The sequence below is a fragment of the Hemiscyllium ocellatum genome, chromosome 22 (assembly GCF_020745735.1).
Source record: "Hemiscyllium ocellatum isolate sHemOce1 chromosome 22, sHemOce1.pat.X.cur, whole genome shotgun sequence".
NCBI lineage: Eukaryota > Metazoa > Chordata > Chondrichthyes > Orectolobiformes > Hemiscylliidae > Hemiscyllium > Hemiscyllium ocellatum.
In genome coordinates, this window is record NC_083422.1 from 53143611 (window position 1) to 53157770 (window position 14160).

General features: G+C 50.4%; 1 protein-coding gene across 2 annotated transcripts in view; it reads left to right on the top strand.

The window, feature by feature from the left end:
* The first annotated feature begins 2164 nt into the window (after nt 1–2164).
* The window catches only part of r3hcc1l (R3H domain and coiled-coil containing 1-like), a 173654-nt gene continuing 161658 nt past the window's right edge, over nt 2165–14160 (top strand). Inside the window, exon 1 of one of the 2 annotated variants that reach the window (XM_060842224.1) lies at nt 2165–2235. The gene's annotated coding sequence lies outside the window, so the exon portion shown is untranslated. The remainder of the gene's footprint in view (nt 2236–14160) is intronic. The other variant, XM_060842223.1, reaches the window with a different exon arrangement.

Below are 14160 nucleotides of genomic sequence, written 5' to 3' on the forward strand. Positions count from 1 at the left end.
TTCTTAGTCAAGGTACTGTTTGCAAGAGCAGGGAGGTTACGATGGAGCTGTATATAACATTAGTTAGGTCACAGCTGGAGCACTGTGTGCATATCTGGTCATGGTGCTATAGGAAGAATGTGATTGCACTGAAGAGAATTCAGAAGAGATTCACGAGGATGTTGCCTGCGTTAGAGAGATCCAGCTGTGAAGAGAGACTAAATAGGCTTGGGTTTGTTTTTCTTGGAACAGTGAAAGCTGTGGGGGATCCAATTGTGTTGTAGAAAGTGCTGACTGGCATAGGCAGGGGAGAGAGATGGAAACTTTTCCCTTTAGTGCAAGGGCTAATAACCAGGGGACATGATTTTAAGGTAAGAGCATATTTAGGGAAAAAGAATTCACACAGAAGGTTAAGAGTATAGCACTGTCTCCCCTCTCCACCCCAGATGCTCCCCAGCACCATATCCTCCCTCCAGCCCAGAGTTCTCTCCAATATTGTAACAACACTCTCCCCCCCCCCAAACCCCCTCCATCCCAGGATACTCCACAGCACTGTCTCCCCCTAACCTGGCTGCTCCACAGCACGGTCTCCTGACCACCGCAGGGTGCACCCAGCACCATCACCACCTACCCCAGGGTGCTCGCCAGCACCGTATACCCCCTTCACCTCACGGTGTTCCCGAGCACAGTATCCTCCATCCTCCCCAGGGTGCTTCCCAGCACAGTATTCACCCTTGACTCCAGGGTGCACCCTAGCACAGTATTCCCCCTCAACCTCAGGACACGCCCAAGCACTGTATTCTCCCCCCTCCATGCCAGGCTGCTCCACAGCACTGTCTCCACCTACCTCCTGGGTGCTCCCCAGCACAGTATTCCCCCTCCACCCCAGCGTGATCCCCAGCACAGTATTCCCCTCCACCCCAGGGTGCCCCCCCAGCACAGTATTCCCCCTCCACCCCAGCGTGATCCCCAGCACAGTATTCCCCTCCACCCCAGGGTGCTCCCCAGCACAGTATTCCCCCCAACCCCAGGGTGCCCCCCCAGCACAGTATTCCCCCTCCACCCCAGGGTGATCCCCAGCACAGTATTCCCCCTCCACCCCAGGGTGATCCCCAGCACAGAATTCCCCCTCCACCCCAGGGTCATCCCCAGCACAGAATTCCCCCTCCACCCCAGGGTGCTCCCCAGCACAGTATTCCCCTCCACCCCAGGGTGCTCCCCAGCACAGTATTCCCTCCCACCCCAGGGTGCTCCCCAGCACAGAATTCCCCCTCCACCCCAGGGTCATCCCCAGCACAGAATTCCCCCTCCACCCCAGGGTGCTCCCCAGCACAGTATTCCCCTCCACCCCAGGGTGCTCCCCAGCACAGTATTCCCCTCCACCCCAGGGTGCTCTCCAGCACAGAATTCCCCCTCCACCCCAGGGTTCTCCCCAGCACAGTATTCCCCCTCCACCCCAGGGTTCTCCCCAGCACAGTATTCCCCCTCCACCCCAGGGTTCTCCCCAGCACAGAATTCCCCCTCCACCCCAGGGTCATCCCCAGTAGAGTATTCACCCCCCACCCTAGGGAACTCCTCAGCACAGTATTCCCTCCCACCCCAGGGTGCTCCCCAGCACAGTATTCCCCCTCCACCCCAGGGTGCTCCCCAGCACAGTATTCCCCATCCACCCCAGGGTGCTCCCCAGCACAGTATTCCCCATCCACCCCAGGGTGCTCCCCAGCACAGTATTCCCTCCCACCCCAGGGTGCGCCCCAGCACAGTATTCCCCCTCCATCCCAGGGTGCTCCCCAGCACTATAATTCCCCCCCACCCCAGGGTGCTCCCCAGCACAGAATTCCCCCTCCACCCCAGGGTGCGCTCCAGCACAGTATACACCCCACCCCAGGGTCATCCCCAGCACAGTATTCCCCCTCCACCCCAGGGTCATCCCCAGCACAGTATTTCCCCTCCACCCCAGGGTGCTCTCCAGCACAGTATACACCCCACCCCAGGAACTACTCAGCACTCTCTACAACCTTCACCCCAAGGTGCTCCACCTAAACGATACCCAATGCCCAGTTGTGTATCTCCAGCTGATGCTGGGTCTGCCGGAAACAGGGGCTGAACTACATTTCCCAGGACCGCGCGGGGCAGGCGTAGTGACGTCAGAGGGGTTTCGAAGGGACGTGTTGCGCGTTGACGTCGCAGGGAGTTTGCGCTCGCGCTGCTGCCTGGAGACGGGAGGCCGGAGGCGGAGAGACACCGACTGACCAGGTAATGGAGGGAGACCCTACCGAGGGTCAGGGTAATGGAGGGACAGGGTAATGGAGGGAGAGCCTACCGAGGGTCAGGGTAATGGAGGGTCAGGGTAATGGAGGGAGAGCCTACCGAGGGTCAGGGTAATGGAGGGACAGGGTAATGGAGGGAGAGCCTACCGAGGGTCAGGGTAATGGAGGGACAGGGTAATGGAGGGAGAGCCTACCGAGGGTCCGGGTAATGGAGGGAGAGCCTACCGAGGGACAGGGTAATGGAGGGACAGGGTAATGGAGGGAGACCCTACCGAGGGGCAGGGTAATGGAGGGAGACCCTACCGAGGGGCAGGGTAATGGAGGGAGAGCCTACCGAGGGTCAGGGTAATGGAGGGAGAGCCTACCGAGGGTCAGGGTAATGGATGGAGACCCTACCGAGGGTCAGGGTAATGGAGGGAGAGCCAACCGAGGGTCAGGGTAATGGAGGGAGGGCCTACCGAGGGTCAGGGTAATGGAGGGAGGGCCTACCGAGGGTCAGGGTAATGGAGGGAGAGCCTACCGAGGGACAGGGTAATGGAGGGAGTGCCTACCGAGGGGCAGGGTAATGGAGGGAGAGCCTACCGAGGGTCAGGGTAATGGAGGGACAGGGTAATGGAGGGAGAGCCTACCGAGGGTCAGGGTAATGGAGGGAGAGCCTACCGAGGGACAGGGTAATGGAGGGTCAGGGTAATGGAGGGAGAGCAAACCGAGGGTCAGGGTAATGGAGGGAGAGCCTACTGAGGGGCAGGGTAATGGAGGGAGAGCCTACCGAGGGTCAGGGTAATGGAGGGAGAGCCTACCGAGGGTCAGGTTAATGGAGGGACACCCAACCGAGGGGCGGGGTAGTGGAGGGAGAGCCTACCGAGGGTCAGGGTAGTGGAGGGAGACCCTCCCGAGGGTCAGGGTAGTTGTGGGAGACCCTACCGAGGGTCAGGGTCATGGAGGGAGAGCCAACCGAAGGTCTGGGTATTGGAGGGAGAGCCAACCGAGGGTCAGGGTATTGGAGGGAGAGCCTACCGAGGGTCAGGGTAATGGAGGGAGAGCCTACCGAGGGGCAGGGTAATGGGGGGACAGGGTAATGGAGGGAGAGCCTACCGAGGGGCAGGGTAATGGAGGGGCAGGGTAATGGAGGGAGAGCCTACCGAGGGTCAGGGTAATGGAGGGAGAGCCTACTGAGGGGCAGGGTAATGGAGGGACAGGGTAATGGAGGGAGAGCCTACCGAGGGACAGGGTAATGGAGGGAGAGCCTACCGAGGGTCAGGGTAATGGAGGGAGAGCCTACCGAGGGGCAGGGTAATGGAGGGAGAGCCTACCGAGGTGCAGGGTAATGGAGGGAGAGCCTACCGAGGGGCAGGGTCATGGAGGGAGAGCCTACCGAGGGGCAGGGTAATGGAGGGACACCCTACCGAGGGGCAGGGTAATGGAGGGACACCCTACCGAGGGGCAGGGTAATGGAGGGACACCCTGCCGAGGGGCAGGGTAGTGGAGGGAGACCCTCCCAAGGGTCAGGGTAGTTGTGGGAGACCCTACCGAGGGTCAGGGTCATGGAGGGAGAGCCAACTGAAGGTCTGGGTAATGGAGGGAGAGCCAACTGAGGGTCGGGGTAATGGAGGGAGACCCTACTGAGGGTCGGGGTAATGAAGGGAGACCCTACTGAGGGTCGGGGTAGTGGAGGGAGACCCTACTGAGGGACGGGGTAGTGGAGGGAGACCCTACTGAGGGACGGGGTAATGGTGGGAGACCATCCCGCGGGTCTGGGTAATGGGGGACACCCTACTGAGGGACAGGGTAATGGAGGTAGAGCCTACCGAGGGTCAGGGTAATGGAGGGTGACCCTGCCGTGAGTGAGGGTAATGCAGGGAGTCCCTCCCTAGGGACTGGGTAATGGAGGGAGCGCCTACCGAAGGATAGGGTAATGAAGGGAGAGCATACTGAGGGGCAGGGTAATGGAGGGACACTTTACCGAGGGACAGGGTAATGGGGGGACACCCTAACAAGGGGCGGGGTAATGGAGGGAGAGCCTACCGAGGGTCAGGGTAATGGAGGGAGAGCCTACTGAGGGTCGGGGTAGTGGAGGGAGAACTTACCGAGGGGCGGGGTAATGGTGTGAGAACCTACCGAGGGGCGGGGTAATTGGGGCAAACCTACCGAGGGGCAGGGTAATGGAGGGAGAGCCAACCGAGGGACAGGGTAATGGTGGGACACCTTACCGAGGGGCGGCGTAATGGAGGGTGATTCTACCGAGGGGCGGCGTAATGGAGGGAGAACCTATCGAGGGGCGGGGTAATGGTGGGCGAACCTACCGAGGGACAGGGTAATGGAGGGAGACCCAATGGAGGAAGACCCTACCGAGGGACAGGGTAATGGAGGGAGACCCTACCGAGGGACAGGGTAATGGAGGGAGAGCCTACCGAGGGACAGGGTAATGGAGGGAGAGCCTACCGAGGGGCAGGGTAATGGAGGGAGACCCTACCGAGGGTTAGGGTAATGGAGGGTGAGCATACCGAGGGGCAGGGTAATGGAGGGACAACCTACCGAGGGGCAGGGTAATGGTGGGACACCCTACCGAGGGGCAGGGTAATGGAGGGACAACCTACCGAGGGACAGGGTAATGGTGGGAGAGCGTACCGAGGGTGTGGGTAATGGAGGGAGAGCCTGCCGAGGGTCAGGGTAATGGAGGGGCATCCTACCGAGGGGCAGGGTAATGGAGGGAGAACCTACCGAGGGGCAAGATAATGGAGAGGCACCCTTCCGAGGGGCAGGGTAATGGTTGGAGAACTGATGGGCAAGGTAATTGAGGGAGTCACTACCAAGGTGCAGGGTAATGTAGGGAGACCCAACCGAGGGGCAGGGTATTGGAGGGTGAACCTACTGTGGGTCAAGGTATTGGAGGGAGAACCTACCGTGACAAGGGTAATGGTGGGAGAACCTACCGAGGGGCACGGTAATGGAGGGACCCCTACCGAGGGGCAGGGTAATGGAGGGAGAACCTACCGAGGGGCAGGGTAGGGCAGGGAGATCCTACTAAGACCAGGGTAATGGAGGGAGAGCCAACAGATGTGCTGGGTAATGGAGGGAGAACCTACTGAGGGGCCATGTAGTGGAGGGACACCCTATTGAGCGACGGAGTAATGGAGAGACTCCTTACCGAGGGACAGGATAATGGAGGGAGAACCTACCGAGGGGCAGGGTAATGGAGGGAGAACCTACCGAGGGGCAGGGTAATGGAGGGAGAACCTACCGAGGGGCAGGGTAATGGAGGGAGAACCTACCGAGGGACAGGGTAATGGAGGGACACCCTACCGAGGGGCCATGTAGTGGAGGGGCACCCTACTGAGAGACGGAGTAATGGAGGGACTCCCTACCAAGCGGCAGGATAATGGAGGGAGAGCCTACCGTGGGACAGCGTAATGGAGGGAGAACCTACCTGGGGACAGGGTAATGGAGGGTGAGCCTACCGAGGTGCAGGGTAATGGAAGGAGAACGTACCGCAGGGCAGGGTAATGGAGGGAGAGCCTACCAATCGGCAAAGTAATGGAGGGACACCCTACCGAGGGGCAGGTTAATGGAGAGTGAGCCTACCGAGGGACAGGGTAATGGAGGGTGAGCCTACCAAGGGGCAGGGTAATGGAAGGAGAAAGTACCACAGGGCAGGGTAATAGAGGGAGACCTTACCGAGGGACAGGGTAATGGAGGGAGAGCCTACCGAGGGACAGGGTAGTGGGAGGGCGATCCTGCCAAGAGATAGGGTAATGGAGGAAGTGCCTACCGTCAGGCAGGGTAATGGAGGGAGAGCCTACCGAGAGACAGGATAATGGAGGGAGAGGCTACCGTAGGGCAGGGTAATGGAGGGAGAGCCACCGTGGGTCAGGGTAATGGAGGGAAGTCCTACTGAGGAGCAGGGTAATAGAGGGAGAGCATACCGAGGGGCTAGGTAATGGAGGGAGAGCCGACGGATGGGCAGGGTAATGAGGTAGAGCCTGCCCGAGGGGCAGGGTAATGGAGGGAGAGTCTACCAAGGTTCAGGGTGACAGAAAGAGAGCCTGAGGGTCATGTCAACCAAGGAACAAGTTGATTGGTGCTGAGGTCGGTGTCAGTTAAGGATTTAGTGGTAGGACCATAGCACTCTGTCATTGAGGGGAAAAGTAATGGAGGGAAGGTCAGAAACCTGATTTAATGAAGAGCAAGGCAATGGAGGGAGGGTCAGATCCGTTCACTCTCTCACCTATGTCACTGCCTGGGAAAATGTGCACAGCCCGACTGGGCTGAACAGTGGGTGAGAGGCGGGTAATCATTAAAGTCTTGGTGGGGGCATGGTTCGGGCATCATGGAGTAGTGTAGTAAAAAGTCTGAATCCTTTGGGTCTAGTGTTTGTAAATGATGTATCATGGGTGGGGTGGGTGTAAAGATCATCTGGGCACCTGGGGTTGGGGGAGAGGGGTAAGCAATGTTGGCTCACTCTTGGGTGGATGGGGTGTAAACTGTCAGAGCACCCTGGGATTGAGGGCATGGAGGGAGGCAATGTCATGCAGCGAGGACCAGCTCCTTGAGGGGTCAGGTAATGTAGATCAGATACCTCACTCACTCACTCACTCGCTGAGGGGCAAGGTTGGGGAGGGAGAGTTGGGACATTCTGTGGTCGGGTGAATGTAAACTGTTGGTGCGTGGTGGGTAAGGCATGGTGAGCAGTGTCAAGGCTCCACAGGGTGGGTGGGGATGCTGAATAGTGTGGGAATTCTGAAGGGTAAACTTTGTTGAGCAGCCAGGGGTTGGAGGTGGTGTTGCTGAACAGTGTCAAGGTAACCTGGGGTGGTGGAGGAGTTGGTGTGGGACACTGTCAGGCCATCCTGATGTGGAAGGTGTGCTGGACAGTGCTATACTACCACCCTTCAGTGGGGAGGAGCTATCATATTGGAGCATCCTATGGGAATGGTCAGTGCTGGAGCACCCTGGGATCAGGAGAAATGAAGTTGAGTTACTCAAAGGTGATGGATAGTTCTGGAGCAACCTGGGAGAGAAGGGAGATGCTTTGGGCCAGTTTAGGCTGTGGAGAAAGACACTGTTGGCACACCCTTGTGTGGGGAGGGAAAACCATGTCAGGCTTGGCTTGTTTTGGGGAGGGGTATCAGTGCCAGAGCACCCTTGGGTGAGATGGGTATACAATGCTGGGCACTCAGGAATGGGGTGAGTGAGAGTACTTAGGACACTGGCTAAAGGCACCATGACAGGGAGTGTTTTAGTACCTGAATAAGGACTTCCTTGGAACTGACAATACCAATCCCGGGGGATGGTCTCATTGTTGCACTGTGGATTTCAGCATCTAGTTGACAGACTGGGGACCAAGACCGAGTGTGGGACGACTTTTGGTTACCCTGAATGGGCGTAGAGGGGAATGTGCTTAGGTAACCTCTGTGGAAGCAGTTGAGTGTATGGGACATTCAAATGATGCTGGAAGGATTTATTTGGGGCAGGTTAGGGCAGAGTGGGCTGTAGATCTGATAGAAGAGATAGCAACCTCTGGAATGATCAACCAAATCTGGCTGGGTTTGTGGGGATGAGAGAATTCTGTGCAATTGTCTCTGTCTCTTTTTATTAGTAAATTAAAGGACAACTTTTATTTTTTGTTTAAAGATTGGGGAAATGTAATTTTATGTGAGTGTTTGAATACTTGACATTCAGAAAAGTTGATGTTTGTCTAGACACTTCATTGAAACCTGACAAAGGGTTTCTATCTGAAAGTAATCTATCCTTTTCATATAGATTCAGATCAATCTGTTGTGTATTCCCATAGATTTCTATGTTTTATAGCTTTTACAGGTTTTTTGTACTTTTTGCCTTTTTTGTTGTCATTGGTTTTCAATGAAGTGCAATGAGTGTGAGATTGTGTGAAAATGCTCCCAACAGTATGATAGATTTAATCTTTACAAACTTGAGCTGAGTCTGAAGAGAGCAATTTATTTCAGTGAAGTACCCGTGCGAACAACTTGAGTGATTTCCGTTCTAAATATTGCACAAGAAGTGCTTTGCCTTACTTTAAAGCTTCCACAAATACTCTGGAGAAGGTGATGGTAAGCTGCCACAACTCGAAAGCTGCTGTGTCCATGTGATTTAAATCTGCATACAATGTAGCTTTTCTGTAAATGGTTTGATGCAACTCAGCTAGCTAAAATAAATTACTCCGCATGAATGTTAAATTTGAAGCGCATATCCAGCCTTTACCTTGCAGTCAGTGCAACATCATTTCCACCATCAGCTAGACAAATCCTGAATGTAATATTTGCTTTTTATTCATTCACTGGAATGTGAACATTGACAACAAGACTGGAGTTCATTGCTCATTCCAAATGGTGGTGAGCTGCTTATTTGAATCATTGCAGATCATTTCAGTACTATTGGCAGGGAGTTCCAGGACTTTGACCCAGTGACATTGGCAGAATAATATAATTCCAAGTCAGGGTGGTGAGAGATTTGGAGGGGATCTTGCAGGTGATAGTGTTTCCATTTAGCTGCTGCCTTTGTCCTTCTAGATGGTAGAAGTAACTGGGTTGGAAGGTGTCTATTTCATTTACTCCACCTTCAAGGACGTGTCCTTTTCTGAAGTACGCCAATGTGAAACAAAGTAGGAGTTTGATTTTTGACTAACAATGACTCAATAAAACGTTTTTCCTATTTGTTGGAACTGCTTTAGGGACTCCCAAATGCAGATGCGATAATCCAGGTCCAGCTGCATGGTCGCATCTGCTCCACAAATATATCTGAAGCAGCTGAAAATTGTGATGTATTAGTTTACCCACATCCACATGCCCTGTCTGACACAAGCTGCCAGCTGTTCGAAATACTATCCCTTCCAACTGAGTTGCACAGATGGAGCTGTACTTATTTTCATTCAGTACACAATACTTCTGACAGGGTAACGAATCTGTGTGGAAATGTCCATGTGATGTATCTCAGGTTTCTGAAGGGGGCTTGGTCCCAAAATCTGACTCAGAGGAGTCAGATAGGATAGGCATAAAAGGGCTGTTGAAGTAGAAAATCAACCATAAAGTTGTTCAGTGGCAGACTTAGTTTGAAGGGCTGAATAGCATCCTCCTGCTTTTGTTATGCTGATGAAGGAGCTGTAGTCAGTTGCTACAGTGCTTTGTTTAGTTGGTACATGTTAAAATTGTTGGACGTTAGTGGTGGAGCAAATGAATGTTGAAAATGGTAGAAGGGGCTCCAGTCAAGCCAGTTGCTTTGTCCCTGGATATGTTTCTAGCTTTTTGGGTTTTGGAGCTGCATCCATACAGGCATGTAGGGAATATTCCATCACAGTCCTGACTTGTCTCTCAGATGATGGCTGGGCTTTGGGGAGTTAGGAGTTTAAGGGAATCAGCTTCATTATAATTTGTTTGACAGGCCTCTGCGTTTGGAAACAGAGATGGAGCTATAAAGATTAAGTGTTCCAATTGTAGCCATTAGTTCTATTATTGAAGTTGCTGCAAATATCGTGGGACTGATACTTGTGAACAAGATGAGGGTAAAACACAAACCAGGCCTGCGCAACCTTGGATACAATATTGTACTAATGGCTAAGATAGGGTCTTCATGTGATTCATTCTCGAGTTGAAATTTGCATCATATCTGCATAAGTGGTAAAGAAAGCAAGTTCTTTTAACAGAGGGCAGTGGTGCCTGTAATATGCTGGCAATGTTTAAGAGGCATTTAGACACATGAACAGGCAGTGAATTGAGAAGATAGATCATATGTATGCAGATGGGACTAGTTTAGAATGGCATCAGGGTTGACAAAGATGTGGTGGATTGAAGGCCCTGATCTTGTGAATAGAATAGAAATTTATTATCATGTATTCTTTTATGTGAAAAATACAGTGAAACATTCAAGTCACCCCACTGTGACAACTACGATTATTGAAGTTATACGTGATTTAAAAAAATTAAAATTAAGACAGAGTTCACCACAGTTCAGTAATGCCCCTGGCTTTGGAGAAAGCTGATTTAGGAACAATGGAATACCCTGAAAATGCCGCTGGGATGAGACCGCATGCTAAGCTGCTGGAACACCTGGAAGGCAAGCAACACCTTCATATGGGCAAGAGACCACCACATTGGGACATGGCTGCCACATCAGGAGACAGCCACCACCTCTCTTTCAGATGCCTGGGCCATGTTGCAGACCCGGAGTCTGTGCCTAACCTGCAACTACAGGGTGGGGGAATCAGTCCAGGACATAATGCTTGCTCACTGGGAGACCCTGGACTGGGGTGGAGCAGCATTCAACTTGTTCTGAAGTTGTAGCTGCAGCTGCTGCCACTATCCAGACTGAAAAGAAACAAAAACAGAAAAAAGGAACCAAATAGAAAAGAGGAAAAAAGAAAAAGCTGATGGGAGCGCACAAGCCTGAGCTCAGCCTACCACTTTTGTTGTGATCGTGATCCCCAGTACTGTATTTTTCTATGTTTTAATGCAATGCCATATAGCTGAGTTAGAGACATAAAAAAACTGCAATTGCTGGTATCCAAAATAGACAGGCAGGAGACTGAAAGAACACAGCAAGCCAGACAGCATCGGGAGGTGGAGAAGTCGATGTTTCGGATGTAACTCTTCTTCAGGACTGAGCTGTGCTTTGAAACTTTGCAAAAGAAAGGTGAGTTGTTGCAAATTGACAGTAATATATAGTGCATGTCATTTTGGAAAGTGCAGAGTTTGTTTAATGACCCATCTTTTCTAATGGATATGAATATAGTAGCTGAGCACACTAAACGGAATACAAGTTTTGCTGATTTGTGTGTAAATGCAAGTTCCTTTTCATAAGGGTAGAAAAAATTGGCAGGTATCAGAATTGGTCTAAGGCTTTTTAACATAACTGAATTATTTTAACTATGTAATTTAATACTGTTGGTTTTTCCATTGCCACGATACATTGGAGGACACGAGAAGATTGAGAAAAGTGCAATGAGTCAGAGGATTCTTTCATTGCCCCTGGAAAATATTGGAAAATTCAGGTCATTGTAGCACCTTTTAAACTGTGTTTAAGAAGGCATGTTGCAGCTGCTTTTCGGGCTACAGATTCAAAGGAAATTTTGGGTAGAAAGCACTCTCTCGATTTGTTTTCTAGTTGACTAATGTAGAATTCACTCCATTGCTCTGCAGTGCAGATAAGTACTTCTTTGTGAGTATCATCTGATAAAGATTCTGTGTCTACAGCTTCTGCTTAGACTAGTATGACCTAAATCAGTAGCTAAAAGAAGTACATATCTTTTGCTCTTAGAAAGATTTTGCCCTTGAGCGAGTGTAATGAAAGTTCATTAACTACATCCTGGCACGAGGGATTGTCCTCTTCAGAGAGATTAACTAGTTTAGGCATATGTCATAATTTAGAAATGAGAGTATTTTGCCCAATCTGGGCACCACACTTTAGGGAGGATATTGACGTTATTAGAGTGCAGAGAAGATTCATGAGAAAGGTAACAGAGACCTGGAGCTCCAATTGCATGAAGAAGCTGGGGCCAGTGTTCTTCTAAGCAACAAATATAGCTGCTGTAACATTTTGTGATCAGTGAGCCATCATGGATCCTGGCATTAACGTCTAGTTCCAGATGTTGCTGCTGTGCAGGGACCTTCGAGGCTAACATGCAGGATGAAGACATTAGAGGGAATGCTGGCCAAGGCTTCTCACCTTGGAGGAAAAAATAGTTGAGGAGATTTGAGAGGTTTTCAAAATCGTGAGAGCGGCAGATTTGATGGAAAAACTATTCTCATCAGTAGAAACATTGTGAACTAGTGGGCACAGATATATGATAATTGGCAAAAGAAGTAAAGCAAAAGACTTTGTATGCAGCAAGATATTGGGATCTGGTATGGACAGACTGGGAAGGAGATGGGGTAGGTTCAGTTATGGCTTTGAAAAATGCTTTGGATAAATACCTAATAGAATTTGCAGCAATATGAAAAGCATTAGCACTTTCAGAGATGTCTTCTGAGAATAATGTGTTGTGTCACAGTCAAGATATTCTGGTATCTGGCATGGGTTTGGTTCAGAGATCTTGATTCCTGTCAAGAGCATTGGGTTCTTTTGCTTTGTTGAGCTTTAGACTATTGATGTTATCTCACAACTCCCATTCTTGATTGTGATATTTTGGTGTATTTGGGGGTCATTAAAGTTAGTTGATAGGCCAATTTGCTATATTCCATGTAACCTAACCTTCTTAACCAGTTTACCATGCAGAACTTTATCGAGTGCCTTGGTGAAGTCTATATAGACTGTGTCCACCACTCTCTTCGTTCCTCAACTAGTTAGTGAGTGTAAAGATGCTGCTCCTTTAATAAGCTTATGTTGTCCTTCGTTTTTATTCAGAGGGGTCATAAGTGCATAGATTCTGAAATGTCTATGTTTATCTACTTGAGAAGCTTTTAAGTTTTTAAACAAATGCTTGCCCAGTGAAAGGAGAGTGGCCAGTTCTCCCAGCTCAAGTTTTCTCTAGTTTGGTTTCAGTATTCTGGCTGTTCAGAGCTGCTGGTCACTTTGAGGCTGCTGGTCAAAGAAACAGCTCCATGGAAGAAGGTGTTCCATGCTGAATTGCTCTGACAGCTCTCGCGCTCTCTCACACGCTCTCGGTCCATACCAGGCAGACACCATTCCTCATGCACGAAGCCTTGGTTATTATGTCTAATCGGTCCTTGCCTTTCCAAATACGTGTAAGTCCTGTCTCCCAGAATCCCCTCCAACAACTTACCCACCGTTGGCATCCAGCTCACCAGGGAACAGTTCGCCAGCTTTTCCTTACAATCTTTATTAAATAAAGTGATCACATTAACCACCTTCCAATCTTCTGGTACTTCAACCGTCAATGATGCGAGGGGCCCAGCAATCATTTCCCTAGCTTCCCACCAAGTTCTATAGTAGGACAATTTACAAGATAATATTGTTTATTTCTCCAAGTTCTCTAGCTTCCATATCTACCAGCACAGAAAATGTTAAAGTTCTGGATGTAAGTTTGCTCGCTTAGCTGGAGGATTCATTTTCGGACATTTCAGCATCATACTAGGTAACATCATCAGTGAGCCTCCAAGGAAGCACTGGTGTTATGACCTTTATTTATGTGTTTAGGTTTCCTTGGTTTGGTAATGTCACTACTGGATCTTTTTCTCAGAGGATGATTGACGGGATCCAAATCGATGTGCTTGTTGATATTGGATCCAAACGAAACTAACACCAGTGCTTCATCTGGACGCTCACTGATGATGTTACCTAGTATGAAGATGAAACGTCTGAAAACAAGCCTTCCAGCTCAGCTAACAAGCTTACATCCAGAACCTCAACCTGAGAGAAGTTAATATTGATGTGAAATACCCGTTTAATATTTCACCCATCTCCTGCAGTTCCACACATAATCAGCCCCTTTGATCTTTAAGGGGCCTTATTTGCTTCCTAATTAGTTTTCTGACCTATAATATATTTGTAGAATCTCTTTGGATTCTCTTTAACCCTATTTGCTCAAACTATCTTATGTTCCTTTTTTGCCCTCCTGGAATAAATTCCTACTGCCCATATACTCATTTAGGGAGATTCACTTGACTCCCCCTGCCCTGATAATGCCATCTGTTCTCTAGTCAAACCAGCATTGCCTACACCTATCATTCTTGCCCTTCACACTAACAGGAACTCCTTCTGGATTCTTATTATCTCATTTTTGAAGGCCTCTCACTTTCCAAATATCCCTTTACTTGCAAATCGCCTCTCCCAATCAACTTTTGAACGTTCTTGCCTAATATCATCAAAATTGGTTTTCTTCCAATTTAGAACTTGGCTTTTAGATCAGGTCTATCCTTTTCCATGACTATTTTTAAACTAATAGAATTGTTATCACTTGTTCCAAAGTGCTTCCCCACTGATACCTCAGTCACATGTCCTG